Genomic DNA, 13,741 nt, shown 5'->3' on the forward strand with positions numbered 1-13,741 from the left:
CTGGGTTTCAGAGTAGAGGGAGCCAGGATGGGTGCAGCCCAGGAAGTCAGGCTGATGTCTCTTCCAACCCTGGGACAGGCCTTTCCTGTGCTAGCCTTGTGCATCTTGCGTATGAGAAGGGAAGGTGAGGGTCCTCTTGTCTTTGATTGCCAAATCTGCCTTTCAAGGAGCCCCTTCACACAGCCCCCCTTCTGCCATCCCCTTGGTCAGGCCACACCTTCAGTGGGCAGCAGAGATTGGGTCTGGTGGAAAGCTTTGTTTTTTAGCAAAAAGAATGTCTGTGAAGATCCTTTGTCTCATGAATGTCTCTAGCCATTCATGGAGTCGAGGCAGCCCTTGAGCTTCCTGGAGATGAGTAAGCAAGGAGTCCCAGCTTCAGCACACTCCTCCCACCTCCTGGCCTCCATCCCAGGGATCCATCGGTGCCAAAGAGCACCATGGTTGTATTTCCTATCTGCATCAGGAAACTGACTTTGCTCCAGCCCCAAGCAGCGGATGGCCATTGGAGGGTGGATATGTTGAAGGTAGTGTGTACTGAGAGACTAAGGTACCGGCATTGGCTTCTTAGCTAACTACATGTGTTTGGGTCTGTGGGCACCCACCTTGTAGAAACTGGGGTTTATGTGCTATATAAGGAAGTAAGAATTTCCATGACCTAAGAGGATGATTACTTTGGTAGTTCTTAAGTTACATTATAGGAAAGCTTGTGAACTCAAGTTTCCCAACTAGGTTGCACAACTTAAAAACCTTGTCTAATATAGCATGTATCTTCTGGGAGCCCTCGACCTGGTTAATCAGCATCATTCCCAAAGGGAGCTGCAGTCTGGGTTCCCCCATAAATATAGTATGGGGATGAACTGGGTGATATTCTGGCTTCTTCTAACTCTGATAGTCCTAACAATACTGTATAACTCTACCTTCAAAGTACCTGGCACCCCCTACAGGCCTAGGCCCAGGGCATGGGCCATGTGTGCTCCCTTTTGCTGGCCTGAAAGCATCTTAAGTCAGTTTTATTTAAATTTCTATTATTAGTCATATTTAAATCCCCAGGACCTGCCTTGCTCCTTGGCATGAGAGAGAATTGTATTTAAATATCAAGTTCTTTTATTTCTCTGAGCAGAACCTACTTATAGAATAGTAGGGAGAAGGGAGGAGACAGGAGGCTCGGGAGTCCCACTGGGTCTCAGGCAGGTGGTCCCTCCCTTGTCCAGGGTCTGGATGCCAAGGTGCCCAGGAGACACTGCTAGCCAGGAAAGCAGCTGATGCCTCACAGGGGGAGTGCTCCAGGAGACACCTGTGGCTGCTCCCAGCTGCAGACAAGAGGCGCCATGAGCTCACCAAGCAGTCACCTGGGGATACTTAGAGCAGAACTGATTTCTGCACACATCTCTCTGATTTTTTTTTTTTTTTTTGTCTTTTTCCTTTTTATCTGTACCAGGGATCGAACTCATGACTGCCTGCTTGCAAGGCAGGCGCTTATGCCGCTGAGCTAAATCCCCAGCCCCTGACATCTCTCTGATTTGAAAGACAGAAATGAAAGTTTGTCGAGGGCTGGATACATTCGCTGTGGTAGGTGGTGAAGAGCCCGTGCCTATCCCCAAGGAGCCCAGCTCACTAGCTCTGCTCTAGGCTTCACAGTGAACCCGATGGGCTCTCTCGATCTGTTAGAGAACTGTGACCTGCAGGGAGTGCAGCAGGAGTGGCAGAGAGGGTTTAGACAAAATGAGACGCCCTTTGGGGAGACAAAAGGGAAAATGTATCAGCCATATGTCTGCCTCAGGGCAACATCCTTGCCCTGCAGGAGCTTCAATTCTATTACTCAGAGAGTTTTGGATTTGTGGAGCTCAGAATGAGCAGGAAAAGGAAAGACAGGGAATTGGAATCTGAGCAGGTGCCTTGGACCAGCCGCCACCTGGGAGAGCTGATGGCTCAGCCTTGTACCATGAGAGGCATCCACTGGATCAGCTGTCCCTGGACCACATTTTGGTAGGGTTCCACTGCCTATTGATGTCACCCTTGGGGTGAGAACACTAGCAGCTGCCAGTGCAGCCCTGTGTTTCCCCTCAGATGAGCCTTTTGGGTAGAGCCTTTCTCGTTACAGAAGGGCCCTTCTAGTCCTGCTCTTGGTTTTCAAGGAAATTGTGGCCATGAAATTGGAGTCGCCAGCTAAGTTCCTTAATACTTCTATGACTTCAGTCTCTGCGCTGACTTCATCCAGACTTCCTGGGACTTGCCTGTCCGGGCTGACAGAGCCCTGGGCTTCATTACTATGCCCTGCTTGTTTTGGTTCTGACCAGTTATGGCTGCCTGTGACCAGCATCCTAAAGATAAAGGATTCTCAGCAGCAGCCCTGATGACCTCGGGGAAGGTGTACTTTCTACAGAGTTGTGCTTTGTAGGATTTTAACAACATCTCTGACCTCAACATACTAAAGGCCAGTAACACCCTCTATGGGAACCACTCAGACTGCTTCAAAGCTCAGAGGTGTCTAAGGACACCTGAGGATATGACCCTGCATGTCCTGCACAGGTGCACAGGGAATGCAGTTATGTAACCATGACTTAGCCTAGATAAACACAGATGCACTGGCTATAGCACTGTAGAAAAATGTAAATATGTGTTAACAACTTGTGTAAGAGTATACAGTAAACATGCAGGCTTTCACTCCCAAGTTTTGTCAACCAAAAATGTTTCCAGCCATTGTCATGTGTCCCGTAGGGGGCAAAATTGCAGTGATGATCATTACTGTGAATTTGGCCCTGCTTTTTACCAGTTTATCAGAAATGAAATTTAAGACTGTATTACCAGCAATGGGGCATGACCAGCCCTTTTCATTTGGTTAAGTCCAGGTTGAAGACATCAGACTCCGTTGTTTCCCATCCTGGCCATGCTGCTAACACCTGAATGAACTTAAATAGTTTAGTTTTAGTTTTTTCATGCTTCGGTTTCCCCTTTTGAAAAGTAGGGATAAAATTAACAATTATCCTGCCTAATTTGGTTTTCTATATTGATCAAATAAAATACGTATAAAAACATTGATGTGCTTTATAGTTAATACTCAACAGATGTCAGCTGTGCTGTTAGGACAGGGATGTGGGCAGGCTGATGCTGCAGGGCCCCGGAATGGAATAGGAGATCTCTTCTGGAAACCTGAAGACCATCAGGCATGAGATGAAGCAAACTGAGGAAGCACTAGTGGCTCAAAAACGAGAAGGAGCTGTGAAGATGATCAGTAGGTTGTTAGGCATCATGGGGAAGGGGGAACACAGAGGTTCTGTCGGGCTCCATACCAAAGAAATGAGAGTGAGCGGGATCCAGTGTCTACAGCAGTGATGGAAAACCTTTTGGAGTTTGCAGTGATACCCACAGCCTGCTGTGGCACACATGCCATATTTGACACAAATGACCTATAATGTGGAGGGCTGGTCATGTGCATTGACTGGCTTAGCAGTTCTCGATCCAAACTTCTTCTAAGGTGTACTTGGGGAACATTGAAAAATGCTGATACTCAGACTTTAATCGGCTGAAGTAGGTCCTGGCTAAGCTCCCCAGGTGACTCTAGTGTTGAAGACCACTTCTGTAAGCAAGTGCTTCTTAGATTTCAATAGGCAAACCAACAAATCATCCTGGGATCCTATGACAGCCTGATTCAGTAGGTCTGGTTTGGGGCCCAAGATTCTGCATTTCTAATAAGCTCCCAGAACAAATGCCACTGGTCCACAGGTCCCATATGGGATAGCAAGAAAGTCTGGTTCCCCACACCAGCATCACTTGGGAAGTTGTTAGAAATTCCATTCTTAGGCCTCACCTAGAAATCTTCAGGGGTACAACCCAGTGATCTGGCTTGGCAAGCTCTGCAGGTGATTCTGAGACCTGCTCACGTGGAGTGTAAACTTGAATATGTGAGCTTGCCTTTGGGTTCAGATAAAGCCCATGGGTGGGTTGGTTCATCAGAAAGGCTCGAGGGTTAAGTAGAAGGTAGAGGCCCTGGAATAAGGCCACCCACTACTCTGTGCAGCAACCTTTTGCTTCTCTCCAGGTGACAGGACTTCTGCCTCTGGCTTCTAGTGTTTCCTCTGTTGAGACTTTGGCCTTTCTAGTTCCTTCCTCCTCCTCTGTCTTCCAGTTCCTTAATCCACAGAATCTATTGTTTCCTTCCATAGAGGTTGATTGATTGTGTCACCTTGAGACATTTAGAAGCTCAATTAAATGGGTTTAGCAACTCTACATCCTAGGGTGTAGAGGACCCATCCTAGAGTGGCTCATCACCTGGAGGAATAAAAGGGAAGAGGAAGGATGATTGCATTCCATTCTTTGGAGAAGCTCCAGTCTTTGCCTTTGGTTTGGACATCGCCTCCTGGCTTCCAGTGTAGACTCTTCAGCTTTCTGGCCTAGACTCTTCATAGACTTTCATCATAGAGCTTTTGACCTTCCGTCGCAGACCCATCAACCTACTGGTGTGGACTTGCATGAGACACTAGGGTGAACTCCAGACCTTGGATCGAATCCTTTGGCCTCCAGCATGTAGACACCCCCTGCACGCTTCTTCATCCAACTCTGTGGCTGACCATCATAAGCCAATCTTGTCATTTTTTATACATTTGTACATCTCGTGTTGTATCTGTTTTCTCTAGTAAAACCCTAATATACCCTCCCCGCTCCACTTAGCAATTGGTATCACCTCCACTAAGAGGCTGCTATTTAGGGCCACTCCTAAGCCCATGGCTGTTGACCCACACTGGGCTCCTGACCTCTACATGGGACCCAACTCTGTTGATATAGGCTTTGTACCCTTAAGGCCTCTTTGTGGGTTCCTACCTTGCCTTGCAGCTAACGTCCTACTAATTAGGACACCACTTGCTCTCTAGGCTGAGTAACACAGTGAGCACCTAGTACAGTGCCTGGCATCCCGTAAACATTTACTGAGCAAACGGAAGGAGAGTAAGAATGAAAAAACCTTGTACCTCTCTCTCTCCCTACCTTACATGCAGAAAAGAAAAGAAGAGCCCAAAGAAGCCCACTTATTCCTCTTGGACCCTTAAGACCCCCCTATAAGGGACCGAGAAGGAAGCCACAGAGTTAAAGGAAAAAGGCTTTTCCCCTTAGAGTTCTCATTAGTGAAAAGAAAAGGGTGAAGAAACAGTTTGTAGGAGGGGTCTGAGCTTATTAAATTTGCTTCCAATTTTCTTCCCACAGTAATTGGATTCTGATTTATATGATGCATTTGGACGGCGCCTGAAACAGAGAACTATTAGTTGAGCATTAGAGCAAAATCTGCCGAAAGGGTGGGTGTTGGAGTGAAACGCTCAGGAATCTGAAGATGCCGTGTGACAGGGTGGAGGAGGAGGCGGTAAAAGCCTTCACACTGCAGGCCTAAGCTGACTAAGTCACCAGATCCATTGAGCCTCTCCTCTGGCTCAGGTGATAGGAGTAGCACCAGAGGAGCCCCGGGGCTTAATTTCTCTGTGTGGAGCAGATCGCAGTATGCATTTTCTCTTGGTTGCTCTCTGATTGTCCCTGGTATTTTTGGGGAGGCAGCTTGCTTTATCTGAGTGTGGGAGAACTGAGGGAAGGCAAGGAATAGAGGCAGATAAGCCTGGGCAGCCTTTGACTCTCCTTTCCTGGGGAGTTCTGTACAGCAGGGGGGCTGGGGTTGGACAGTGAAGTAAGCTACATCACATCGAGTGTAATTTGGAAAGGGAGTTTCTACAGCTGCGCTAGGGTCCCTACTCATGTGTTCCACAGGGTTAGCACCCCACCCATACCCACTACCTCCATTTGAGATGATTTTGTCTTGAAGAACCTGATACATTCTTTAGACTGTCTCTGCAGCGGTCTATACTCATCCCCAGGGCAGGGCAAGTGGGAAAAGTAGAGATGTGGGAACCAGAGAGGCCTTTAGCACATTCCAGTTCCTCTCTCTTGGCTTAATTTTCTCATCTGGTGTGGGTAACCCTGAAGTTGTAGATGAATTGGATGCGGTGTCATCGCCTTGGCCCAGATGTGTGCACACATCACCGACCCCACCCCACTTCACCTGAGCAAAGCAATGGGCATCCAAGTTTCAGCTGTCATGCCAAGGCCTGAAGTTCTAATAATTGTTAGGAGATTCTCTGTTTCCAAGTCACCGGGGTTACAAGGATGAAAAAGATGTGGCTGTGTGTATCACGTTGCAGGGGGCATGCACAATGGTTTCAGTGTAAGGAAAAGGGAATTTCTAGCTAGAGTATGGCCTGGATTTCCCAGAGGAGCCCTGATGTCCATAAAGTAGTAACTGGCCCAGGAGTCCTTCCTTTCTGGTGACAATTGCTGACTTGCCATCACCACTGTAGCACAGGTCTGGCAGACAAGAAGCCATCAAATGGGGGCACACCCCTCCACAGGGGGGAATATTTTGATACAGCAAATGTATTTTTTTGCTGTTGCCTAGCAATGCCTATTATGGGATTGCCTGAAAGGCAGCAGAGCAGGTGGCAGGGTGGACTGAGCCTGTGAGCTTTGGACTGCACAGATCTACAGCTGGAGACGCTTCATTAGGTCACCTCTATGGCCTGGCTGGGTCTGATTGTTCCCCTCTGGCATATTCTCCCAGCCTTCATCCAGTGTGGTGCTAAATGGTTCAAACAGTGGGGCACCCATTGCTTGCCTGGGGGGAAAATTCCACACTTCGATACATCTCACCAGGAAGACATTTTTCCTTCGCTACTTTTCGTCCTGGGAAATGAAGGGGCAGTGGCCCAGTCTCTGAATGTGTTTCTCCCTCCTTGTATTTACGCGGTTGGAATGGCTGCCAAAGATCATCATCATTTCTCTCCTTGTGCTCGTCACTTAGCGGTAATAGGATAAAAATCTTTACGGCTGGAATAGCTAAGCGTAAAAAATGTTCATATTCCCTCAGAGTCAAGGCTATTCCACTAGCTCAGCACAGAGTTAGTGATTCTGCATCAAGGCTGAGGGGAAGGGAGGGGAAACCCATCACAGACACTTAGCTTTTGCAAACAAGCTACCCTATCTGCTACTTTCCAGTCCCTCTTGTGTGCCATTTTTCAATCCCGGATGTGAGACCATTGACAGTGGCTCTGAGCATCTTAGAGTTCAGGTTGCTTTGGGACAGGAAACAAGGGAAGAGCAGTACATCTGCAGTAAAAACCAAACCGTCCTTGGTACCTATTTGCACTGCCACCTACAGGGCCTTGAGTGGACAGGTAGTCTCCAGAGGGGTTCTTTCCAGAGGGGAAAGACAGGCTGGGATAACAGGTGCCTCTGAGTGATTTGTCTCCATTCCTGGTCTCCCAATTCCTTGAATGCTGAGTCCGCAGCCCCTGCCGCCACTGCCTGCTGTGAGTTTCTGGGAAATTTCCCAAAGGGGCAATTCCTCAGCCTCCAAAAGAGAATCAAGCGATAGCACCTGCTAGTGAGAATTCATTTGGACAAACTGCCTTAGCTAATCTATTTCTTGTACTTTGTTTCCTAGTGAATTCTGCCAGCTTTGCATTGTGCCTTTCATTCACTTACTCATTTGCCCAGTTATTCATTCAATCTAAGCCTTTACCAAGGATTTCTGCGCTAGGAATCGGTCCTACCAGCTAGGAGTGTATGATCTAGTGGGTGAAGCTGACGTGAGACCTGTCCCCAATGCACCAAGATGGGCTGCACTGAGGGCATCCTCCTGGGACCCTGGAGTTACCGCACAGACTTCTGGCTCTTCTTCCCTTGCCCTGGGTTTCAGTGTGGCTGTTTCTGTCCATGTAGTGAAGAGAAGCTTTACTATGCAAAAAGATAAGACAAGCTGAGCCGATCTGAGTGGAAGAAGGGGTTTTCACGTGGATGAGAGACTGAGGTTTTATTTGAGGAGGTGGCATCTGGACTGGGGCTTTAGAGCATTACCGGGTGGTAGATTTTCCATGTGGGGAGAGGAGCATGAGAGAGTATCTGGAGGAAGAATAACCACAGCGTTTTATAAGGATCAGTTAGTTTTCCTAAAGTATTCAATGACAGAAGAAAGGAGTAGGCGAGAACATTCTAAAGAACCTTATCTGGAAGTCTTGATTCCAGTTAGAGAGCCTTAGAATTAACTCAGAAAATCTGGAGTGTTCTGACTCTCATTCTGTCATTGCCACATCCTCAAAGGGACCCCAGGAGATGCCCTCAGAAGTCCTCTTAGCTAGCACCACGGTGTGGGAGCTTCTGAGAGGGGACAGGACAAAGTGGGACAGGGCAAAACAGGCAGTGTTTCGCACCCTCCCCTAAGTACAGCGAGCCAGCTGAGCTTGGACAGAGCTGGGGTCCATGGAGCCAGGAAGTGTACCGAAGGTGAGGAGGCAGGGAGAAGCAAACACTGGTTGTGAGAGGAAAGTTGCTGCCTATTCTTCATTTCCGAGCCAGCCACTGTGTATCAGGACTGAGCACCGGCATGAGCTGTAGAGACCTGGCACTAAAGATTGGCCACGTGTCTAGGTGAGGAGGTTAAGAGACTTACCTAAAGTCACATACAGCTCATGTATGCTTGGCTAAAAGTCCAAATCAAGTGTTCAGATGCTAAGGGAACATACAATAAACATGTATATTATATTATTTTATTCTTTCACAACATAAAGTTCTCCTTATGCTGACGTTTACTGGGTATGTGTTGTTTGACTTGTGCTTTAGGGTCAGGTGAAGAGGATGTATGAGGATTCTGGGTGTTCCAATGAAAATAGTTTGATAATTATAGTTTAGCTTTGCCTTTAGGCAAAACAACATAACATCTGACAGAATAAAGAGTGTCATCTGGGGTTCTACCAGTGGGTCTAGATCTTGATAAGCAGGTGACACAAGAAGAACATTGTATGGCTTTGCAAGGAAGCAGTTCACCTTGGTTCTGGGGATTGATTTCTCTTCTTCCTTCTTGGGAAGGGCTTGCTTACGTCATTTCCCATCATCTGGGGGATAAGTGAAGGGAAGAGAAATGGAGAGATGGAGAAATACGTTCAGTGTCAGGATGGAAAAACTAACTAGGGTTAAATATTGCCATGAGGAATTTACAAATTACAAAATGTAAGACAATTAGGGATGTGTCAATAAAAATGTAGGCTAAAAGTTTGTACTGTGCAAGTGAAGAGACATCCCAGGTGGCTAAGTGGGTATCCTTTTCCTGTCCTCCCTGGGCCACTGGTACATCTCCACCTTATGGACCACAACTAAGGAGTGGCATGTGCCCTTGAAAACATGCTGTACCCCATAAACTCAGGTTGCAGTTAACAGCCTGAATATCTTTGTAAAAGAAAATGGCTTTCAGATGTGTACTTCTAAGTGACAGAAGCAGAGGGCTGAGGAGGGAGGACCTGCAGTCTACGTTCTAGGCCATTCAATTCAATGCTAAGGGGAACAAAGACAGAGTGGAGAAGGTATCAGTGTTGAGGTCAGATGCTGCTTTCATAGACAGCATTGCATTCTTCCAGTGCTGTAACTTTTGAAATTTTCCTGCAAAACCAAAATCTGCAGCATGACCAGAATCTCTCTTCATCTTTTCTTAACTAGAATCTTTATCAAAGTATAACACACACACACACACACACACACACACACACACACACACACGTATACTTCTTGTGTACACAGCTTTCCTTTTTCTTAGATCAAGAAAGAGCACATTATCAATTTCCAGAAGTTACTTTTGTGCCCCAGCACTGTTGTTACCCTACTTCTAAGTGAACTATTTTGGCTTCAAACACTAGAGATCAATATTACTTGGTTTTGAACTTTATAAAAGTGAAATTGTACACTGCATACTCCATGTGTTTGACTTGCCTCAGAATTATACCTATGAAATTCAGCCACATTTTGCAAGGTACACTTTAGTCCTTCTGATTGGTATATAGTATTCTTTTTATGTGATTATATTACAATATGTATGTCTCTTCAACTATTGCTGCTCATTGAAGGATTTTCCAGGTTGGGGCTCTAGTTGCTGGAATTCCTATGATTAATCTTCTGGTGAATATGCATGTGTTTCTACAGGGTGTATTCCACGAAGCTTTTGTAAACTCTGTCCAACGTGGAGTGAAGTGGTTGTAGCGGAGATCCAGTGGTTCCATCTTTGTCATCAGTCACTTGCTGTTGTCTGTCTTTCCGTTTTAGCCTTTCTGAAGGCTGAATAGTACCTTACTGTTTTTACCTGTGCCTCTCGCCAGCATTCAGTGAAGTTGAGTGCCTTCGCATAAGCATATTGGCCAGCTGAAAGCCTAGTTGAGTGTTTTGCTCTCCTCTCTCCATCTGTCTATGCCGTTTGCCCAAGAATGAAGCATCAAGCCTGGATTCTAATCTTTTATCTGCCACCTGCTTCTCTTCTGGTTATTTTTTGTTGTTTTGCCCAACATTCTGAGGCAGTGTAATTGAAGCAAAGGGAGAAAAACAACTGGTATGAGCATCCTTTCTTCTTCTTTTCTTGGGCTGTTGGGGATGGAACCCAGGATCTCATATGCTACACAAGTGTTTTACCTCTGCACCACATCCCTAGTTCAGACCTAGGTCCTCTGCCAAGACCCAACAACCTCTTCAGCTGCCTGGATGTCTGTTGCCTCACATCTAAGATGAGAGAAGACAGAGCTGTTTGTTAAGGTCACGTCCAGCTCTGTCTGGTTATTTGTACACACTTCTGCTAGTAAGAATGTGCAGGAACTAGCTTAGGAGCAGAATCAGGTTGAAAGCTATTTCCAGAAACATGACACCCTCTTGCTCGGCAGCATCTCCCCTCCCCCATCCCTGAATTAATCTTTCCCCTCACACACTCCTCTTCCTAACAGGACTCAAGAGCCCTGCAGTACCATTAGTGCAGTCCTTTTTTATTGCTGGCTTGTCCATTTCCTTGTACCAGCCCTCGCTACTCTCCATGTCTTCCTCTCTCTGGAGGACACCGGATGCTTCCAGCCTGAGACACAAGTATAGGCTACTTTGACATGTTCTTTCTCTTGTCTGAAAGCCCTGGATCTAGGAACACAACAGCAGCAACAGGGCCTTTCTCTGGCAGCTTGCACAGCTCATGGATAGCAGCCTGACTGCACGCAGTAGCCACTTGCCTGCTCTTCAGGCTAGAATGGGGAGGCCTCTTCCCTTAAATACCCAGGACACTGTCATGTGCCACTGCTACTTCCCTTCCGTGCTTCACAGAACCATTGTCTTGTGTGACTTAAGGTATGTGTCTCTGATCTTGGTAGGAAACAAGTAGAACTGACCGGAAGAAATCCTGAGGATGCTTGGGGCTGGGACCAGAGTACTTGGGGCAATATTCATAAATAAAACCTTGAACCCTAAAATAAGTCCTCAGAATAAGGCTATCCATGCCTTATGTTTATGTATGACTTTCTGAAATGCTTTCCCGTCCCTTTCTTGTGACGGCATCAGCAGCCCTTGAGCACGTAGATTATGGCCATGTCAGGAAGGAAGCTGAGGCTGAAGTACGGAAACTAGTAGACTAAGGTGGGGCCTGATCTCTAGCTCTGTGAGGTCTGAGGTCAAACAACTCGGCTACTTACTAGCTGGTCCTTAGGTAAGTTACACTCCCCATGACACAGTTTCTTAATCTGTGAAACAAGAGCCATGATGGTACCCAAAGGGAGGTGTAATAATTCATAAAAAACATTGAGCATTGGCTATTTTGTTGTTGTTAGCATAGTCTTTAATGTCTAGGAAGTCCTTGGTGACCGTTAGCCATGGCTGTGAGTGGTCAGCTTAGTTCTGCCACCAGGATCAGCCTTGACATTAGGCCCTATAATCTTTCCTCACTATTCTACAGCTGTAGAAAAAAAAGAAAAGCTCCTCAAGAAGTTAGGGTGGAGAGGGGACAGATCTAGAGTGGAGAAAGAGGGGACAGATGCAGATGAGCTTGGGGAGGTCCTGGGTGAGCGTCTGCTCCCCTCTGAGTCACAGTGCTATGGCTCATGGGAGCTGGGCTAAGTTGAGAACGAGATGTGGGCAGGGAGTTCCTTATGAGCTCCTGGCTCAGCCTTGGCTCCAGCACCGAGAGTTCCACTTGCCTGAATGTCACACTTACTTTAAAAACTGGAAAGCAAAATCAGTGATGAGGCAATTGCGAAGTTTGTATTTGGAAGATGCTGAGGATGAGAGCCAAGGCCTGCAGAAGGAGGGATGTAGGGCCCGGGGCCAGCAAGTACAAAATGTGTTTGAAAGAGATGAAAAGAGCAGGAGCGGAGATGACAGCCGGGGGTGGGAGAAACTATGGAAAGGAGGGCCTGAGCCTCCCGTGGTGACAGACAGTGGGATGGTGCGAGGAGAGCCATGTGCAGCCCAGGCGGCTGGAAGACCAACTGTGTGTAGGCAACTAACAAGAGAAGGCTTGGGGCGGGAATCACTTGGTCAGCCAGAACCCCCTGGGCCGATGCGGGGCAAGGTCTGTCAGTGCCTCTGGAGTCTACCCTGGGTGTCCTGAGGTCACAAGAGGAGCCCAGTGTGGTGACTGAAGCTTTATCTTCGTCAAACCACTCTCATCTTCTAACCTGTCTGACCTCGTAGTACCTGTAAAGCAGCCCAGAGCAGACAAGTTACCTCTTTCTCCTGTTTCCTGTCTTTCCCAGCCTTTTCTTGATGCAGCATATAGATACTTCCTTTACTCCTTACCCCAACCTCACTGAGCCAGCCATGGCTGCCTCTCCAAGCAAGCTCCTCTTCATCCTGAGATCTGCTCCCTCCAAGGTCAGGTATTCCCATTCACTCTTTGAATAAAGCCTACATCTATGAGGCCATCTTCCTTTCTCAACTCCATTCAGTCCACCTCTTGTGGTCACTGCCAAGCTCTAACTCCCACATATACCCCCAACTCCCACCCCCTCAAGAGCCTCCCAACGCAAGGTACTTCATTGGACACCCTTGACTGCTATCTGCTCACAGCCCTGCTTGTGTCCACCTCCACCAGTAGGCTTGTTTACCATCTAGGCCATGAGGATTTGGGCCTCTTATTCTCTGCTGCCCTCTTTATGTAGGACACTCCTTCATCTTTCAAGAATCTAGATGGAGAGTCCTCTTTCTGGAATGGCACCTGTCCCCTTTGCCTGAGTTCAGCATCCCCTGTGTATTTGCATGCCCACGCTGGGCAGCACTCACCGCCCAGCATTGCAATCTTTAGTCTCCCAATCCTCGAACAATATGGGCCAGGGCACCTGCCTTATCTCTGTGACTCCAGAGCCCAGTGGAGAGTCTGACATTTGGACTTCTCCTTCAGTATTGGCTCAGTGAATAGATTCTCTAACCATTTACTGCAGAACTGGGCGTGAATCCTCAAAACAGAGCTAGAAAATCAAATCACAGGAAATTTAAAGCCATTTTCACTCCGTAAAGAATTCTCATGTTTGCCCATAAATCCAAGACCATAATTGGCAAACATGTATTGACATACTGCTCCCCTGACATGCGGTAGGCATCTTATATATGTTCTCTTGGTTAAACCTCACAACTTTGCCATGACCCTGGTTTTAGAGAAGAGAAAATTGATGCCAGTAGTTTGCATAGCCTGCATATAGGAATGTGGAGAGGTAGAATGGTGGCCCTGCCTACAAGAAGCAGAGAAGGGCTTCTTAGGACAATAAACAGCTGTGTGAAAAGGGACTAGGAGCACCAGGCAGCCCACAAAGAGCGCGATGGAGTAAGTGGCTTGAGCTGAACAGCAGGCAGCCCAGAAGTGGTAGGAACCGGGAGGTGTGGAGGTCACGACACAGGCCATGGCTATGGAACTATGCGTGGGATGGTT

At 47.3% G+C, this 13,741-nt stretch overlaps 1 protein-coding gene across 1 annotated transcript in view; it reads left to right on the top strand.

Annotated features, from left to right (window-relative positions):
- Galnt14 (polypeptide N-acetylgalactosaminyltransferase 14) overlaps window positions 1-13,741 on the top strand; it is a 212,719-nt gene that overhangs the window by 134,117 nt on the left and 64,861 nt on the right. The window lies entirely within an intron of this gene.

Source organism: Cavia porcellus, unplaced genomic scaffold (assembly GCF_034190915.1).
Source record: "Cavia porcellus strain 051 isolate PalLab524CR breed Dunkin Hartley unplaced genomic scaffold, mCavPor4.1 scaffold_1, whole genome shotgun sequence".
Lineage (NCBI taxonomy): Eukaryota > Metazoa > Chordata > Mammalia > Rodentia > Caviidae > Cavia > Cavia porcellus.